Raw genomic sequence first — 19,798 nt, 5'->3', positions numbered from 1 at the left:
AACTTGGAACTATATCCCTCAGAATATCATAAATGTCACTAACTCCTCCCAATTCAAAAAACGTCTTAAGTCTCACTTAGCTGTATTATGGCTTTGCTCATGTTCATCTCCAGGTTAAACACTATTCCTCTTTCATTACAGCTTACACATCAACTTCTTCTCCTCTCCTGTATACTCTCATATCTAAATATACTCTCATCACTTATTCCTCTCAACCATACCTATTTAACTGACCTCTTTTCTATCCCTTCAACCCAGAGTAACAAAAGCTTTCTCATCTGTCTCTTAACACTCTACCCATAACTCACCACACTATAACAACTTTGTTGTATCATACACTCTCCTAACCTATCTTTCTTAATACTGCCTTCTTACCCTTACCCTACACCATTCCATTATCTCTTTCCTTCCTCCTGACTTTATACTCCATACATAAGTCTATCAAATTAACTTACCCCATCAACTATGTCCCACACCATTTTATATATTATAAATATTATCTCTACCTAGCTCATAGTAATTATACATATGTGACATTTAACAAGTTGAATTACCTACTATGTGCAATTACCTATCTATTGTTATATATAATTAACCTTTTATGTATATAATATGTTTTGTTTGAAACTTGTAACTACTTTCTATTATTGGATACAATATATCATTATTTTTTCCTTGGAGCTTTTTCATCGGGCCTCTGCTGAAAAAGAGCTTGTGCCCAGTCAGACTTTCCCGGTAAACAAATGTCAAATACATAAATAAAGAAATAAATAAAATCATTCTTTCATACATTGACGTTCTTCTAAAAAGGTATGAAAGTGTTTGAAGTGCACAGTAACAATACACAGCTACATATACAACATACATTACAAGCTTTATTTAAGCAACATGACAGACAAAAACTCACAGACAGTGGTCCATCTTTGCTAGATTCAAACATCTTCCCTTTGTGCTTAAGCAGTCTAGAGAGCACAGTATCAACAGTCAGTGCCACAGTGTAATGCATACAAATTTATGTAGTTGTTTTTGACATTGTGATGGAAGCATTGTTTCCAAAAATGTTTATTGCCTGAGGGGTAATACAAAATGTATAAGGTAATCCTCTGCCCAGAAAACTATGTCTCCTAAGTGGAATTTAACATAAGCGGTGTTGTCATGGATACAACTGCAGATGACAGTACACACACTGACATTATTTATCCAATGTTTCATTCAAAGCCCCTACCTAGCTAAGTACACAATCAATACAGCACAGAATTAGGCAGCCTTACCACAGGAGAACTGAGAATTGCAAGGGCACAGTGTGCAATTTTGATATGCTGATCTCATCAGTGGGCCGGAGAGAAAATGTTTGTGGTAAATGTGGGATAAGGTGATGGGGACATCCTCTCCCATGTTAAAATGTTCTGATGACCTGAAGCTGATACAGCATGACCATGCAGTAAGGTATACATAACTGAAGTTGAAGCCACACACAAGTTACCCACTGTGAGATTTAAACCTCCTACTTATCAAGTTATACAATCTAGAGAGGCCAGTATTGGCTGCAAGTAGCACACTACAAGTCTAACTCTTAAGGGGATGGAGTGGATTTTTGTGAAGATGACATCATCACTCTGATGCAGAGAAGACGTGTTGTTTAAAAGTGGGATAAACTGCACATGGAGCTGTGTCCAAAGTTAAAGCTTTCTTCTGAGTGGAACTGGAGACAACCCATCTGTTGCTGAAGGTTTACTTGCATGGCAATAGCACTATATACATATTCAAGTTCACCACTGTCAGATTTGAACCACCTACCTAACCAGTTACACAATCTTGAGTACACAGTATTATCTGCAAGTACAAAATAAAAAGTCTGATTCTTATGGGGACAAAGGACATTTTTGACAGTATGACCTCATCACTGTACTGTAGAGAAGATGTTTCTGGCAAAACTGGGATAAGGGGATGGTGGAATACATGCCCAGGTTAAACTGTTCCCCTCAATGAAAGCTGATACAAAATGTCTGCTCTGAAAGCAAAATGCACCTGATATTGCAGCCAGACACAGAAGTTTCCCATGGTGATTCTTGAACATCCTACCTATCTAATTGCACAATCTACAGAGCACAGTATTAGTCATAAATCCCACAAGAAAAGTCTGAATTCAATGATGTGAAAAAGCACATTTGTAGTTAGTAAAAATTTACGGTGTGGAACAGCTGGTGTTGTGCATCACAAATTTTGGGACAAATGCATATTTGTGGACAGGACAAAGTAACAGCATTGTGATTTTCCCATGTAACAACATACTTCTCTGCTAAGATTTATATGCTGTCAAAGGAAAAATAACTTCAAAATGATCAACACACGGCAGGTTCAGTTTAAGGCACTTTAATCTTGCAGCAAGGAGACAAAAACGTGCTAATACAGAGTTTGTCTAACTAGAATCAGGAAGTGGAACTATTTTTATACATTTCTTATAAGGTATTGCCTACTAAGCTGACGTAATAAATCACAAGTTCTTTCAATATTATTTCTCAGCAGCTGTTTGTCCATGAATTTCTGCTGGCATATCAAGTTTACAAAAAAACTTCCTAAGAAAAACAACGTGGCCTTCACGACCACCAGTCAGATACAACTTTTACTATGCAATGTTACCATTCAAGGTACTATGGCTAATTCGAGCACAAAGCAAGTACAGATTACAGTTCATTTCTTCAAGCAGTCTTTTGTCTGATGTATCTCTTCTTTTCTGCAGCTGTGCATGTTCTCATAACATGAACAGGGCTGATTGTTCATATTCAATCACATTATAGAAAACAGTATTGTTCTATTCATTCACTATTCATTCATTTTCCTGACCTAGCAAATAATCACCTGCTTCTCAGTACATTTCCAAAAGGCATAAACATGAATTTTGCTGTGCTAGCAAATACTAGGTCAGAGAGCATCTTGCAATTTCAGAAAGCATACTGCAGTTTGAAAAGCATCTTATAATCTCATACAAAATTAAACTGTACATAAAATAGAATGAAATGTGTTAATCCTTTTAGCTTCTAATAAGCACTAAACATATACATTAATACATATTTTTCTAACATTTCCCCCCTGTTAATACTTTTTATTCTATTTTCAAAAGCATAAACAATTGCTTCTTCTCCTAACCTCTTTCTGTTCAGAATTTGCAGTTAAGAAAGTCATTCAGTTTAAACTTATGAAAGTGTTTCATTTTTCAGCAGTTCTTCAATTTCAGTACTTTGATATAAAGTCTCAGAAACTGACATGTCTATAAAATCTTTGATCAATCTTTTCATGCAGGAAATACCACAACAAACAAACACTCCTAATAGGAGTAATCTCACACAAATGGCAATCAGGACATTCATTAGGATGCTACCCCACCCCCCAAACAAATTCTGGAAAAAGTCCATCAGTGGGTTTGGGCCTGGTTTGGTCATGGTTGACACCTGCTGAATTACCTCAAGATGGTCGTTTATCTCATGCTAGTTGTCAGGAATATATGAACGGCACTCCTCTTTTATTAAAGCGCATGCACCACCTTTTGCCACTAGGGTGAAGTCAAGAGCCATGCGGTTTTGAAGCACCACAGTTCTCATAACATTCTTTTCATCAGTCATTAACTCAAGAGCAGAAAAAGTTGCATTACTCATTACTTCAAGAAGTTTGGACAGTTTTCTCAGCTCCCAAATTGATTTCACTGCACCATATGCAGGGGCTATACCTGCCCATGATATGATAGTGTCACTCAAGTCCATGTGTGTCAGTTTATCTTGGTTTTTTAAGGAATTATGGTTTCTCATGCCTGCTTCGATTCGTCCCACTGGATTTTCAGGCCTTCTGATTGGATTTCCGGTTTTCTTGGTGGCCTCTCTGATATTTTGAATTCTTCCCTGAGGCAAAACTGCAGTGTGTCGTATGGCCGGAACCAGGTAACCCAAAAAACAACTGCCGGACCAGTTCTCAGGTAACCATTTGTATGCCTTTTTCCCACAAACAAAATAACAGTTCTCTACTTTAGTATTAATATATACTTGCCCTGCATGAAACATTTTCTTATCAATAATAGATAGTTGTTTTAAAAGAACAGGATTACGCTGTATTTCATCAATAGTCTTATGAATCGACTCAAGATATGAGTCATAGTTTGCATCACAAATATAACCTGCATTATTAGCTTTGGTATAACATTTGGTAGGAACAGTCACATTACAATTACTCCAACCTACATGAACAGTATCATTTTTGTAAAAACATACAATTCCCTTTTGTGTAACAGGCAGGTACAATGCTATTTTGTCTTGTGATTTTACAGTTGTAGTATCAAAAAGTAAATTTTCCCAGGTCTCATTGACCCCTAGGGGGACAGCAGTCATTAATAATCCCCCGTATGCTGTCGGTATAGCTGTGCAGATCCAGCAATTCGAAACATTAAAAGTTTCAGCATACACGTATTTAATTGCTTGGTAAGTGTTAAAGTTCGGATGCCAGTCTATGAATAATTCACGTTTATTCAGTTCAGCTCGTGTGGCTGGAAAAAGGAAAGGCCACAACAAAAAGATTAATGTTATCAGTATGGCCAACAGAATGATCATGCAATACTTCTGAGGTTGTTCAGCATTTCTATTTGCTCCGTATCTGGTCATTTTGTTCTTGTGTAACAGTAACAAGTTTTTTGTCCAGTTCAAAGTTTTTAACCAATTTACAGTGTGTCAGATGAATCCAGGATGCTCGCTCTGCGATCTTGACTGTGGTGGGTGTTGACAGTAGCATTTGGTGTGGCCCTTCCCACTTCGGTGTGGTCCAATTTCTTTTCTTAATAACTTTCACCCAGACCCACGTGCCTGGGACTACTGCTGCTTCTGATGGTCTGGTTTGTTCTTTATCTGAAACAGAATTCAACTGTAAAAGTTGTTTATTACTTAGAAGTCGTCTCATGTATTCTACAAGTGAACTGTCAGCCTCCTGGTCTGCAGGCATGAGAGGTTTCCACTGAGGTATATAATATGCCCTCCCAAACAGTATTTCAAAAGGAGTTAACCCCTTTGCATTTGGAACAGTTCTCATGCTCAACAGTGCCAGAGGCAGGCAGTGCACCCAGTTCTTCTGTGTTTCACTAATCAATTTTCTAAGTTTGTTTTTCAAAACCCCATTATGCCTCTCTACTAATTCTACGGATTGGGGGTGGTATGCACAATGGTTCTTTAAGGAAATTCTGAAATATCGGCTCAGCTGTTGTATGGTTTGATTTACAAAGTGTGTGCCATTGTAACTGTAGATCTTTTCCAGTATGCCAAATCTAGGGATAATTTCTTTAACAAGGACTTTTGCAACAGTAGCTGCATCTGGATTTTTGGTCGGAAATGCTTCCACCCATTTGGAAAACATATCTATAATGACAAGACAATATTTCTTATTTTCACATTTGTTTAGTTCTATGAAATCCATACAGATAGTATGGAATGGGTACGGTGGTGTTGGGAAACTCCCTTGCTTAGGCTTCAATGCCTCTTGTGCATGATGCCTGTTACAAACATGGCATGCTGCACAAAAATTTTTTGTGTAGTTTGTAAATCCATATGCAGTGAACACATGGTTAACAGTACCATCCCCCCTGTTGAGACATGGCATTGCCCATGGCTCAACAAAGCTGCATATCTAAACAAGTTAGATGGCAAAATTGGTTTTCCTTCTTTGGAGATGTACAGCCCTTTCTCAAGAATTGCTCCTCGTTTTATCCATTTCTGTTTTTCTACATTTGTAGTAAGTGTCTGCATTGTTTTTAACATTTCTGAATCTAAAATCTCAGCAGGTTGTAATTCCTCACTCAAAATAAATACTTCTGAAGCTGAAGCTGCCTGTTTTGCAGCTATATCGGCTCTCGCATTACCTTTTGAAATCCTATCCTGTTGCTTGGTATGAGCTACGCATTTACAAATAGCTACTTTCTGAGGTAACTGAATAGATTCTAACAAATCTAAAATAAATTGCGCATGATTGATCGGTTTACCAGTAGATGTTATCATTCCTCTATTTTTCCACTGCTGCGCAAAAATATGTACAGTAGAAAAAGCATACTGGCTGTCAGTAAAAATGTTCACACATTTACCCTTTGCCAAGGTACATGCCCTTGTCAAAGCAATCAATTCTCCTGCATGTGCAGATAAATTGTGTGGTAAAGACTTTGCTTCTAAAATATCAGTATCAGAAACTACTGCATACCCTACTAGATTCTGTCCTGTAGGACCCCTTCTGAATGAGCCGTCCACGTAATATGTCACCTCGGCATCATCCAAGGGAACATCCATTAGATCTTTTCTAGGCAGTGTCTTTTGCTCAATTTCCTGCAGGCAGCTGTGTGGTGTGCCATCCGCAGGGGTCGGGAGCAAGGTAGATGGGTTTAAAGTTGTACATCATTCAATTGTCATATGAGGTTGGCTCTGGAGTATAGTCATACAGGAAAGATGTCTAGCAGGAGAAAGATATGCTACCTTTTCTTGTAGTAAAATTATTGTGACTGCATGAGGCACTCTCAATGTGAGAGGGTGGAACAACACTACTGAGGCCGAAGCCTGTACTGCCATTGCAGCTGCAACTACTGCTTGTACACAGTGGGGCAGGGATCGTGCCACTGGGTTCAGTTGTGATGAATAGTAAGCTATGGGGTGTTGCTTATCCCCATGTTGCTGTGCTAACACTGATGTCATGTAACCTTGTTTACAATCTACAGTTTGGAAAAAACGTTTATGATAGTTTGGTAATCCTAAAACTAATGAGGATGCTATTAATTGTTTCAGTTTGCAGAAAACTGATTTTGCTTCTGGTGTCCATTGTAATAAATCTTGTGCTGCCATAGGCTTCTTGTATATCAAGTTGGTCAGTGGAGCAGACTCCAAGGCATAGTTTGGAATCCAACTCCGACAGAAATTAGTCGTGCCCAGGAAGGACATCATTTCCTTCTTGGTAGTCGGTTTGGGTGCTTGCAAAATTGCTATTTTTCTATCTTCATCTAATGTTCTACCTTCTTTGGATATTACATATCCCAGGTATTTAACCTGCTTTCTCCAAAGCTGCAATTTGTTTTTGTTTACTTTATGTCCTTGTGTGGCTAAAAATTGTAGTAATGCTATGGTATCTTCTCTACATTCTTGCTGGGTGGGGGCTGCCAGCACAGGATGTCGTCTACATAAAGTAAAATTTGGCTGCCTCTTGGTGAGCTAAATCCTGCCAAGTTGCTTGCCATCTCTTGTGCAAATATTGTTGGGCTTTCACAATACCCCTGTGGTAGTCGCGTGTATGTATACCTTTTCCCCTGAAATGTGAATGCAAACCAATGTTGTACTGTCAGGGTGTATCGGTATTGAAAAAAAACGCATTGCTAATATCTACCACAGAAAAATACTTCTGTTGAGGCTTCAAATCATTCAATAGGGTGTGTGGATCTGACACCATAGGTGCTCTAGCTATTACTGCGTCATTTACAGCTTGTAAGTCTTGGACCATACGCCATTCTCCGTTTGCTTTCCTAACAGGAAATAAGGGTGTGTTACATGGCGAATCGGGAGATTCTATCAGTACTCCTTCCTTAAGTAAGGCTGCTATTATACTTTTGATTCCTACTTCTGCATCCTTTCTTAATGGATACTGTCTCTTTTGAGGTCTAAATGCTGATTTTGGCGTAATAGTAACTGGTCCTGCTGTACGGATTAGTCCTACATCTGATTTCCCTGTTGACCAGAGAGTTTCTGGTATACTCCGTAAAGCTTTTTCTTCCTCTTCTAGTAAGAGTGCTAATCAGCTGTCCTCACTAGACTGCAAGTGTACAGCTGGGTGAGTCTGTGTTATCCAATTTAACTTCTGTTTCTGTATTCCCTGTTCTGACAATTCTAACTCTGTTTGTTTCTCCCACTTTGTGACCTTTTCTCCAAGATTTGCCCATTTCACATTCTTGTCTTTGGTTAAACTAACATGTGGTAATCGATTAGATTTATAGAGTGCAAAGAATTCCTGGGGCAATGAACAACTGACTACACTGTTCCCTTCTGTGTCCCAGTACAAATTACGTAATACTAATCTGTTTGCATGGTTTTTAAACGGTTCTTACTCATATTCCTTATCAGGTCCTGGTGTGCTACAATAATACAGAGTACAGTGCAACAAATGCTGTTTATCAGTGTCAAGGGAGGGGGATTTACTGATGGCTATGTTCATCAGTTCTTCGGTAACTGCCCTTGGACCAGTCGTAAGTCCTGGCTGTACCAATAAAATGTTTCACCCTCCGGTCACACCACAAAAGTATCCATTTGTCGCTGTGCTTCCATACCCTGCATAGTCAGTACTACTGCTATGCCAAATATCTGCATAAGATCTCTGCCCAAAAGGTTCACTGGGCATTTTGCAGAAACAACAATTTTGCTTTTCTGGGTCATCCCTGAAACAGGGTCAGTTATTGCTATGTTGTGGGAGAGTGGCTCCTGATACAGCTGTCCATTAGCTGCTTTCACTAATATGTAATCAAGTGATTCTGAATTTTCTGGAAGTTTGGAAGGATGTATCAGGGTTCGTGAAGCCCCTGAGTCACACAGGAATTTAACTTCCCTCCCCTCTACCAAAAGTGTAACTTCTGGTTTTGTGTCTGCTAAATAGAGCTCTAGGCTCAATAATGCTAAGTCCAAAATTTCACTTTGTTCACCTTCGGTGATTTCTTGTACTTCCTCTATTTCTTCTATCACATTCTCTACTCCCTCTACCACATTTGCATTTGTCTTTTCTTGGTTATTCCCTTCTAGTGATTCTTGACTATCATATAGTCAGTCCTCGCCCTCCTTACCTTCCATGGCTTCCTTCTTGTTTTGCTTGCAATCCCTTGCTAAATGTCCCTTTTTCCCACATTTAAAACATTCACCCCTTTTCTTTCTTTCTTCAAACTCTTCTGATCGTTTATCAGATTGTTTGTTTCCCTGGGCATTTTTCTTGCCCTTTTTTCCGGACTGTACTACATAAACTTCTGCTCCGTCTTCTACCACAAATACTTGGGCTTTCTTTTTCTTTTTATTGTTAAAATGCCTTTCGGCATGCCTAGCATATTCAAGTAGTGACTGTAATCTACTTGTACGATGGTCTACCATGTGCTCTGTAATAAAGCTGCTTATAGGCAAAATACTGCCTTTCAAAAATGCATTCTTTAATTGCTGCTCATATGGGGAATCATGTGTTTGATCTTCAGTACCTGCATTCCACAATGGTTATTAAAACACTCTAATAATCTAGCATAATATCTGTCAACAGTTTCACCTTCCTGTTGGATGCATTGATTAATGCAAGTCCAGTCTGCCCTAGGCATCCATTTCTCAGAGATTCGGTCTGTTAGACCTTTCACTCTGTTATCCAATTCTGCGTTACTATGTGGGAGTGGCTTATGCTCTGCATCATGTGGATTCCAGTTGCCACTGATCATGTGCCAATCTGGACCTACGATCTGTCTGAATACTTTTTCTACTTCTTCTCCATTCAAATGATAACTTAACCTCATGCCCTGTAAGTCTTCTAAGAATTTTCTAAAATTAACTTTCGGATGGGGAATTCCCTTTGTGGCTTTCCAGATGTCTTCCGTTGTCCACGGTCTATATACTAGAAGAGTTGGGTCCTGTCCTGCCTGTCCTGCCTGTGGATTTGGTACTTCTATGAGTGGACATATCTCTTCTTCACTCATAGCGCGTGAATTTTTGTTTATTTCATATAACTCAGTATCCCTTCTTAAGTTATGTGTTCGAGACCTGGTCTTGGCTTTGCAGTAACAGCCGGGTATAGCGGAGGTGGACCAGCTTGTCCACTCGCTTCATATTCTGGTGCAGGAAGCGGAGGGGGTGGAGGGGCTGATGCAATTACCAAATTATTGTCTTCTTTATCTAGAAACATAGCTTTTGAATTATTACTTTTTTGCTCCCTACGGTTTGCTTCCTCAATCCACCTGTGTGCCTGAGGTACCCCCAATTGACGTTGCTTTTTTACCTGACCTTTTGCGTCAGCTTTAAGCTGTTTGACAAGTTTAATAAGCAAGGATTTTTCTAATTTGCCATCAAATTCATATTTATGAACCCATTTTGTATAGTATCTAACATTGTCGGCACGCTGTGATTGCATATATTTTGCATCTTCGGTTAGCAGTGGGTTTTGGGAACTTTTTGTGCACTTATCACCCATATTGTTCTGATTTGTTAAAGGAAAAAAAATGTTACATAACTCTTCTTATTTTCACGTGGTACCACAATTTTCTATTTCACAGTTTATCTAGATTAACTGTCTTACCTATTCTGTTTCCCTGATCTATGACAAGACTGCAATCTTTCTGTCCCTGACTTGTGCAATAGAAATCTCCTGACAGATATTTTCAATCAAGTCCCTGATCTAAAACAGAAAAAATGGTAAATCTCACCTTACCTGAGCCTCCGTGATTGACCGTCTCTGATTCGTTACCGACTTGCCCTCCAGTCGCAGATCAGAAAAGTGGCTGGCCTCTTTTGAATGACAAATCAGTCGGAGGTCTTTCAAAGCAGAAGAACCAATGCGGTCTCTTCTCCTTACGGTTTCATGCCACCTGGCCCATCTGACCTGAGGCAAAGAGAGAGTTCCGGCTCGAAGGACCAATCTGTCAAAGGAAAAATAACTTCAAAATGATCAACACATGGCAGGTTCAGGTTAAGGCATTTTAATCTTGCAGAAAGGAGACAAAAACGTACTAATACAGAGTTTGTCTAACTAGAATCAGGAAGTGGAACTATTTTTATACATTTCTTATAAGGTATTGCCTACTAAGCTGACGTAATAAATCACAAGTTCTTTCAATATTATTTCTCAGCAGCTGTCTGTCCATGATTTTCTGCTGGCATATCAAGTTTACAAAAAAACTTCCTAAGAAAAACAACGTGGCCTTGATGACCACCGGTCAGATACAACTTTTACTATGCAATGTTACCATTCAAGGTACTATGGCTAATTCGAGCACAAAGCAAGTACAGATTACAGTTCATTTCTTCAAGCAGTCTTTTGTCTGATGTATCTCTTCTTTTCCGCTGCTGTGCATGTTCTCATAACACGAACAGGGCTGACTGTTCATATTCAATCACATTATAGAAAACAGTATTGTTCTATTCATTCACTATTCATTCATTTTCCTGACCTAGCAAATAATCACCTGCTTCTCAATACATTTCCAAAAGGCATAAACATGAATTTTGCTGTGCTAGCAAATACTAGGTCAGAGAGCATCTTGCAATTTCAGAAAGCATACTGCAGTTTGAAAAGCATCTTATAATCTCATACAAAATTAAACTATACGTAAAATAGAATTAAATGTGTTAATCCTTTTACCTTCTAATAAGCACTAAACATATACATTAATACATATTTTTCTAACACTATCCTTCATGTACATTGTGTTACTGTGAGGGAATGTCCCTGTTTTACAGTATGGGATGTCAATGGCAATCACAGCGCAAACCTGTAGATTATCAATCATGCCTGTTACTTTATTCTGGGATGATTGCACATTTGTCTTGTCTCATGCTTGCACAATGTGTATTGACAATGCAAACAGTCACCTCTTAAATAGGTTGGTGCACTGTAGAATAACAGTGATGGATTATGTGTGAATAGGTTTACCAACATTGTTACACAGATGCACTTGCAACCATTGGAGTGAATACATGCATTAGCAGACTGAATTAAATGAGTCAGCATCACTCTGAAATCTAGATAACTCGCTGAATTTCAATACAGACATACAGACAGCATGCAACCTAAAAAGAAATATATATTGTAATTTTTTTTACTCTCTAAAGCACAGAGCTGCAAAGCTCACTTGCGCTGCTGATGGCAAAGTATTAGCATATGCATAGTCATGTCTTGAGGTGTTGAACTTAAAATGGGAATTAGCTGTGGCCTGTGGTGCTCTGTGACAACTTTTGTGCAAAGAAGCAGTATACAGATATAACTGTGACTGAATCTGATGGAATACATAACAGATGTTTTAATGTCATGAGTTACACATTTCTCCTGACAGTTTGAGATAGTCAGTCCTTAAATGAATGCTGCGGATGTATCATGAAACACATGAGGGACCAAACATGTTATTGCTGGTGGAAACATGGCTTATGGAAACAGTTTTTAATCAAAGAGGTTTACTGGATGTCACAGAAGTGGTGGGAAGAGGCGGAGAGCTGGTAATAGGAATAAACAATACAGACATACTAACACAGTAGTTCATGTTTCATTTCTGGATATAGTTGTGTTGTGTTACTGTTCACTTTATCAGCAAATTATTCATGCATGATCTGTACAAGAGATGCTTCACAAAAGGGAGCAAGCACTTTAGTATAGTATTAGGATAATTCTGTGTTAAGAAACATTTATAGCAACAGGGTTCATACAAAACATTTAAAACAGTTTGTCATATCTGGATTCATGTAAATCTACAGAGCTGAGTATTATCTTAACACATCACAAAGGAACTTCTACTTCAGAAATTTCCCATGTGACAACAGGCTCTAGAAAAGAACAATGCCTAAATTACTCTTCATTACTCTCATGGTAACAGTAAGCTATACAATCAACTCTTGAGTTTCTTCAAAAGTAGATTAACCTGACTAAACACAGCTTAGCACAGCAGCATGAAGGGCACTACAGCAATGTATCTAAAGATGAAAACTCACAAGATTTTGTTGTAAGCTGTGTACTTCCATTTAGCATCAGTTGCAGTTGCTGCTCCATGCCACACACTGTGCAAATGCAGAAAAGGAAGCCCAATAACACAGAAAAGAGAAGATACACAGACAAGGTGAGACAGAGGCAGGGACCAAATACCTTATGATAAAACCATGATAATGTTGGCTCATAACAATATGTAGGCAACAGCTATACAGAAAACAGTGTACTACAAGCAGTCAGTAACGCTTTAATAATGCCTGCATTAGAACCCTTGAAAGTATGCAAAAATCTGTCTGTAGATCTGAGCATTATCTCAACATGCTACAAAAGAACTCCTACTTCACACACTTTAAATCATACAACTGAAGAACAGAGACAACTTACTGAAGTGGAAGGGGTGGACAGAGAGGGACACAGACCGATGGACGGAGGAATAGCAACAGCATTTTTTGTGGGACATGTAAGATTATCAGTATCGTGTGTTACTCGTACTTCTTTCTTCATTATTAAGCTGTACTGCTCTGTACAATAAATGTGTGAAAACAGGGTTGATGGGACAGTGGTGAAAATGGGGGTGGCAAGCAGAGAGTAGGACACAGGAAAGACTACAGGAATTTGCAGGATGCTGGTAGCAGAATACCATAGCTATCCTTTCTTCACAATGTAAATGTATTATTCTACACACATTTTCATGACTTTGGATAGTCAACATACCAGGGATGGATGACAACTACAGAATAATGTTATATAACCAATTGGACCAAATAAAGTATGTCAAGATGACTCAAAAGCAAAGTGGAGCACCACGTATGCGGAATAATTTTTTGTGGAACAGGTGCCCTTTTTTTTTTTGTGTGTGTAGGGAGAGATGAATGTTAGGGATGGTGCTTAGGAATGACAGGGTAAGATATGTAGGGCAGGTTAGGTAGCAGCCACAGACATACAGAGCATACAAGGCAGACAGGGGTGCAGATGGACACAAAAGGTTAGGACACCATGATTGAGGATAGGTAGGGGACCTTAGAGGTGCGACTCTGTCCCACTTGAGAACAGTGAATACAGTGAAAATCTAGTCATCACTCTCAGAACTGTCATCACTGTCTCCTGTGTCAGTTGCCTAGGACAGTGCTGGACATGGCATCATTTTGGCAATATGATAAAGGACCATTTCTACCCTACCGGTTTGGGTACCAAAGTCCCTCTCCATCATGCCCTTCACCAGCTCTGTCAGCTTCTGTCATGTGACAAATTCACCACACCACCACTACTTCTGCTCCTGAAGGGAGCCACTGTAACAGTTGTTGGGGCATTGCTACCTTACACAGGTGGCACAAGTACTGCAGGAGTTTTGGAGGCAACACTGGCAGGTTGTGACCCAGATGTGCTGAGTATCTGTGCTGTCTGTGGTGGTGCCACTGTAGCCACCTGTGGATGTATGGCAGGCTGAACCCCAGTGGTCAGTACCTAACTTGGCTGATGGTCATTTTGTTTTGAGAAGCAATGTATTATTAAAAAAAGAAAAACAGAGCGAGCGAGAGAGAGAGAGAGAGATGAAGGGTGGGCTGGGGACAAAAAAGGAAAGCAAATTAGATCAAGTGGCATGTCACATTACTTAATTGTTCACAATGGTAAGATATGACTAATACAATCACGTATTTCACTGTGCCATGTCAGATATCTATTTGTAAGATAATAACTGCGTTTTCAAATATTGAATTGTTAATGCCATGCAGTACTGAAGATAAAATATCTTATAAATAGTACCCTTTAAAAAATCAAATATCTTTTTGTAGGTATTGAACCCGCACACAGTACTCATTAGCTAATGCAATAACCAAGATCTATTAGAGTAGGCATTTAGGCTTTACATTAAAGTTAAGGTATGCCTGCTCAAGATGATATACACTAATGGACAGAGAATATGTATGTGCCTAGAAATCAGATCAGATGCATACTTACCCCGTGCCTTTCTGAGGTGAGTTAGTCTCTCCTGATGCACCTCATGGTTTTCTACAGTCTCTGCTACAGCTGTAGAGTTAAAAGGGGAATAAAATGTATATTTAAGCATGATGAATAAATGTGTTGGCTGGGTAATTAATGCCATATCACAGACAAGTTATGGGTTAGTATTCTTACACAACTGAGGGGGGTTTGTCATATTAAATTCATCCTACCATTGGCTAAGAAGGTCCCTCTTGCATCTCTTCATGTCACTGTAGTGGTGACATTGTCCCCAGCATGTGGGATACTAGCTGCACTTCATGAGGAGTGCCACAAAAATGCTGGACTCCTTAGTACCTCACCTTTGTGCTCGAAATGGAACAACATCTCTAACATCACCAGCCATGTCTACAGCAGTGAATCCAGACATATTGGTGAGAATTGGCCCAAATTCAGATCCCACTTGTAACACCTTTTGCCCAATGTCTCACGGCCTTGACAACTGCATTTTTGCAACTGGAAGCACAGCAATGGCTTGCCTGGCACATTGGCAATGAATACATCAAGAAGGAGAGAAGGTGATAAAATGGAACAGAAACTTCCCATGAGTGATGCTCACACTACTGAGACATCTTCCAGTGTTAAACCCTGATATGCTTTACGTTGTTGGATATGATCATAGTTGTTTGGAAGAAACATGGAATAACTTCAGACATATCGACCTGTTGGGAGTCAGACATTGGCAAGACTGACCAGTACCACCTAGGAATCAAACCCAACAGAAAAAAAAATAAAATGTGAAACTGCTGGTTAAATTTCACTGCTACAAGGGAACTTACTTGTTAAAATGGTAATTAGAGGTATACTAATTTATGAATGATTAGAGATATAGCTAAGAATTGCATGTATGTCTGTGACTCATGGGACTGCATGTATATGTAAAGGGCAGGATTTGTGTTTGTACATACATTTCAGATGCATGCAGTTGCATGACCCAAGTAAGACACGGTGGAGCAGGTTGCATACATCATTCATAACACTGTCATAAACACATAGTTATGATAAATGAGATCTCAATAATTAGAGCAAAAGTATTGTGCATGTCATACCTATGTATGTGGATTCTACATTAAATGTCATTAGTGTCATGTTTAGTATAATTTACATGCATTATATTGGGCTTCTATAGCAAGCATCAAGGTTACATTTCTTGCAATAAACATAGTTATGATACTCATGTGCATTTACTCTGACATTCCTAATCAAATTATTTTGACAAATGGCACTATGACCCCCTGTGTAGAAGTATTTGTCAATTGGTATTGAACCCTACCTCAGCAGCCTTCGCTCATTTTAATAAATGCACTTACATCTTGTGCCACAGGAAAAGTTACCTTGCATGCTGAATTTATTCACTGTATACTATCCAGAGGGCTGATGGCTGCACATTGCCTACATTAAATTAACGTTTTTCCTTATGCAGTGAACCATGTTTGTGCATTGCTAGGAGAAGTACAAATGCAAAAGGCATTAGTAAAAAATATTGCGGAGAAAAAAAGCTGAGAGCAAAATTAATATGGGTATACCTAGCAATGACCAGAGTAAGAAGTGCATTCAAGTGACACAGTCATCTTTGTCACATCTCCATGCCGCATCAGAAATTTAATTTGTGGCACACATTATCAGACTTGTAGTTAATGACAAATAATGTGAAAGTGGACAAAGAACAGCTCATATACTGTTAAAAATAATTAGAATATTTGAGTTTTATACAACAACACAGTGATCTAAAAATGTGTGCAAATATGTATTTAAACACCCCTCTGTAGAATTATCAATAAAGTGGACTTGAACACTATGGGTGGCACAGTGGTGCAGTAGACAGTGTTGTCAGCTTACAGCAACCGGCTTCCAAGTTTGATTCTTGACTGGGGTGTCCTCTGTGTGAAGTCTGCATGTCCTCCCTGTATTTGCATGGGATATTTCCCTAAAGACATGCAGTAGGTTGATTGGACACTGCAAACTGGCAATAGGTGTGAGTGTGCACGTGCATGAAAGTATGTGGTATGGAAGAACTACCACAGTAGAGCTAGTCATCCAGCAGTGTAAACCTTGGCTTTAGATGATTGTCCCTGTTGAGGTGACACCCTGATCACATGTGCAAAATGGGAAATGGGGTTGTTGATGGATTTGAAGCCTGTATCACCTGTATTATTTCTCTCAATTCACTTAAATTATGCCTTGGACCACAGGGATAGTTATCTGAGAGTTGGAACTTATTCACTAAGTACTATCCAGATTGCTTATGGCTATTAGTGGTCCCAGATGTGTTTTCATTACAAAAGGCAGCTCAAATTAAAATTTTCACTTTTTATTCTAAGGGAGTGAACCTAATTTGTGAGCTGCCAAGTTGAAAGTAAATGCAAAAGTCATTAGAAAAAAAAATTGACTGAAGAAAAAAATCTGAAAGGAAAACTTCATTCAAACATAAAGTATACTTAGCAATGACCAGAGAATGAAGTGCATTGCAATGACAAATGTATCCTTCTCACATCACCTTGGCATTATCAGGATTGTGGGCACTGCATAATAGTGTTAAAGGGGGCACAAAACAATGGGTAGGTGATAGTACAGGAAGAAAAACACATCTATATTACTTGATCGACAGTGAAATGTTCAAACAAGTAATAATCGACCCCTAAATGTCAAAATGCTGTAATGTCGAACAGCAAAAAAAAAACATAAAAATACCCAAACAAACCATAGAAATGCTCTAAGCAGGGGGACAAGCCCCCCTGCACCCCCCACACTCCCTCACTACTTATATATACTAACTCCGAGATTGCACTACAGTGCAGACACTGGAAAACCTCCATGTCCATACTGTACAGAGATCTCCATTGAACCATTCGACATTCCGATGGTTCGACATTTAGACGTCGATTATTATGTGTTCAAACATTTCACTGTTTGATCACATAATATAGACCCAAGAAAAACAACTGTAGTACATGATTAACTGTACTGGAGAAGAGAACATTTATTCAGAAAAAGTATTGAAAATATTGATGATTCCTGTACTTTACATGAAGTTTGGAAAAGTGCTATTTCAAGTGAAAGTTTAACTGGATCAACAGATTCTTTGAGATCAAAGAAAATTATGCCACCAAGCACATTTAACAGCAAAGAAAGTTTATTAAAATAATGCACTTGTAGTGAGACACATCACCAGCTTCATCCTAAAGGCCAGGAGACATCATCAATCCAATATTCATTAGATTCATCCTTCATATGAGGACTAGCCATGACTTTTGATAAATAAATAAATGAGCCTTTGTGTTTATCATTGCCCACAATAGGTTTTTCAGCATAGTACAATCAAAAGGTAATCAAATTTGGAAAATTTCCTTCTGGAAAGTTTTTTAATAAACACTCCTGCAGGAAAAGGTAATTGTACAGAAATTCCAAAAAGCAGATAGTATAGTTGAATTAAGTTCTGCATTATATCTCAGATTATATCTGCAAACGCAAAGGCAAACAGGAGTGGTGGTTAAGTCTGACCACACAAAAATGCTGTAAACACTTTTGTTCTCTCTGCCTTTTTTCTTTTTTTTTTTGAAAGTACAAACTAATATACTGATCAGATTTACATCAATACATGCTTCTTTGAAGTATTATGAAAGAAATATTAAAATGTTCATGCTGTGCTTTCTGCTTCTAATTCAAAGACAAGTGTTTTACATGTATTGGAAGATATTGTTCACAGTCAGTCATAGATTACATTTGATATTTTCTCAAATGTTAATTTTTAAAACAACATACTTGTGTAGAAAATGGCTTTCTTTGATTTAGCACAGCAGTTTAGACTGCTATTAATTACCATCAATCTGTAGTCTATTATACTGACAAACTACATCTTACAAAATCCCCTTATTATGTGTTGTTCTCTAATACAGTACAGGTAAGCAAAATAAACAATGAATGTTGTGTTGTATTTTCATTTACCAATAATAGTTTCACATAAGGTGAATATTTAAGGCAATAACTTTCTTTTAATCCTACTTCACATTATCATCATGTAACTCACATACTCTGTAATGTATTTATTTATTTATTTTTCCAAATACACTTGCTGCAGTTTTGTGCACATTTTTTTGTCCTTCGGTATAAGCAACATGTAGGTATACAAATTACAGTAGATAAATTTAGTCAATTAACAACTGCAATACAGATTAGCACTTTTTCCTGCTTTTCGTGACCACAAAATAATATCATGACAATATGTTTTAAATTTAAATAAACATTTTCATGTTGATTAAATGAACATGGCTTACACATTGATTCAGCAAAAAGTGGTGTAATATATTTTGGCAATTTTGGACAACCCTGTGGATTTGCATTAGATGGTGCTGCTCAGTAAGTGACTGACTATAGAGACTTAATTGTGTATGCAAATTTGAAACTATATTTCCGGTATAATGTGTGATCCATTAAGGCAAATGCACCTGACTGCTTTTCAGTGCAAACGCACCTGACTGCTCTTCAGTGCAAATGCAACTGACTGCTCTTCAGTGCAAATGTACCTGCCTGCACTTCAGTGCAAAAGCACCTGACTGCTCTTCAGTGCAAATGCACCTGACTGCACTTCAGTGCAAACGCACCTGACTGCTCTTCACTGCAAATGCACCTGACTGCTCTGCAGTGCAAATGCTCCTGACTGCTCTTCACTGCAAAAGCACCTGCCTGCTCTTCAGTGCAAACACACTTGGCTGCTCTTTATTGAAAATGTTCCTAACTGCTCTTTACTACAAACAGCTGCTGGCCAAACCAATTTGACAAATGAGCTGTTGCTGATGCCAGTTCATGAACACTTTTATTCCTCATCCTTGTATGAATTACAAGGATTTCCAATTTGAAGTAATTTGAGTAATCCAACACAGTGCCTCATCCATTTCCTTTGACATTCCAAACAAAAATGTTCACACATGTATGTTATAAGTGGTTTATCTATTTCCATTGTACTAACTAGGTAACATCAGTGTCTACAATTCATGCTCTTTATTAAAGATAATGTCCTAATAAGGCATTTAATCAAAGGTTTATATCATCTACTAGTATGGGTAGGTTGTTAACATTTCACTGTCTGATATTT

This window comes from Protopterus annectens, chromosome 1.part1 (assembly GCF_019279795.1).
Source record: "Protopterus annectens isolate FY-2018-M chromosome 1.part1, PAN1.0, whole genome shotgun sequence".
Classification (NCBI taxonomy): Eukaryota; Metazoa; Chordata; order Ceratodontiformes; family Protopteridae; genus Protopterus; species Protopterus annectens.
Note: the sequence above shows the minus strand (reverse complement) of the source record.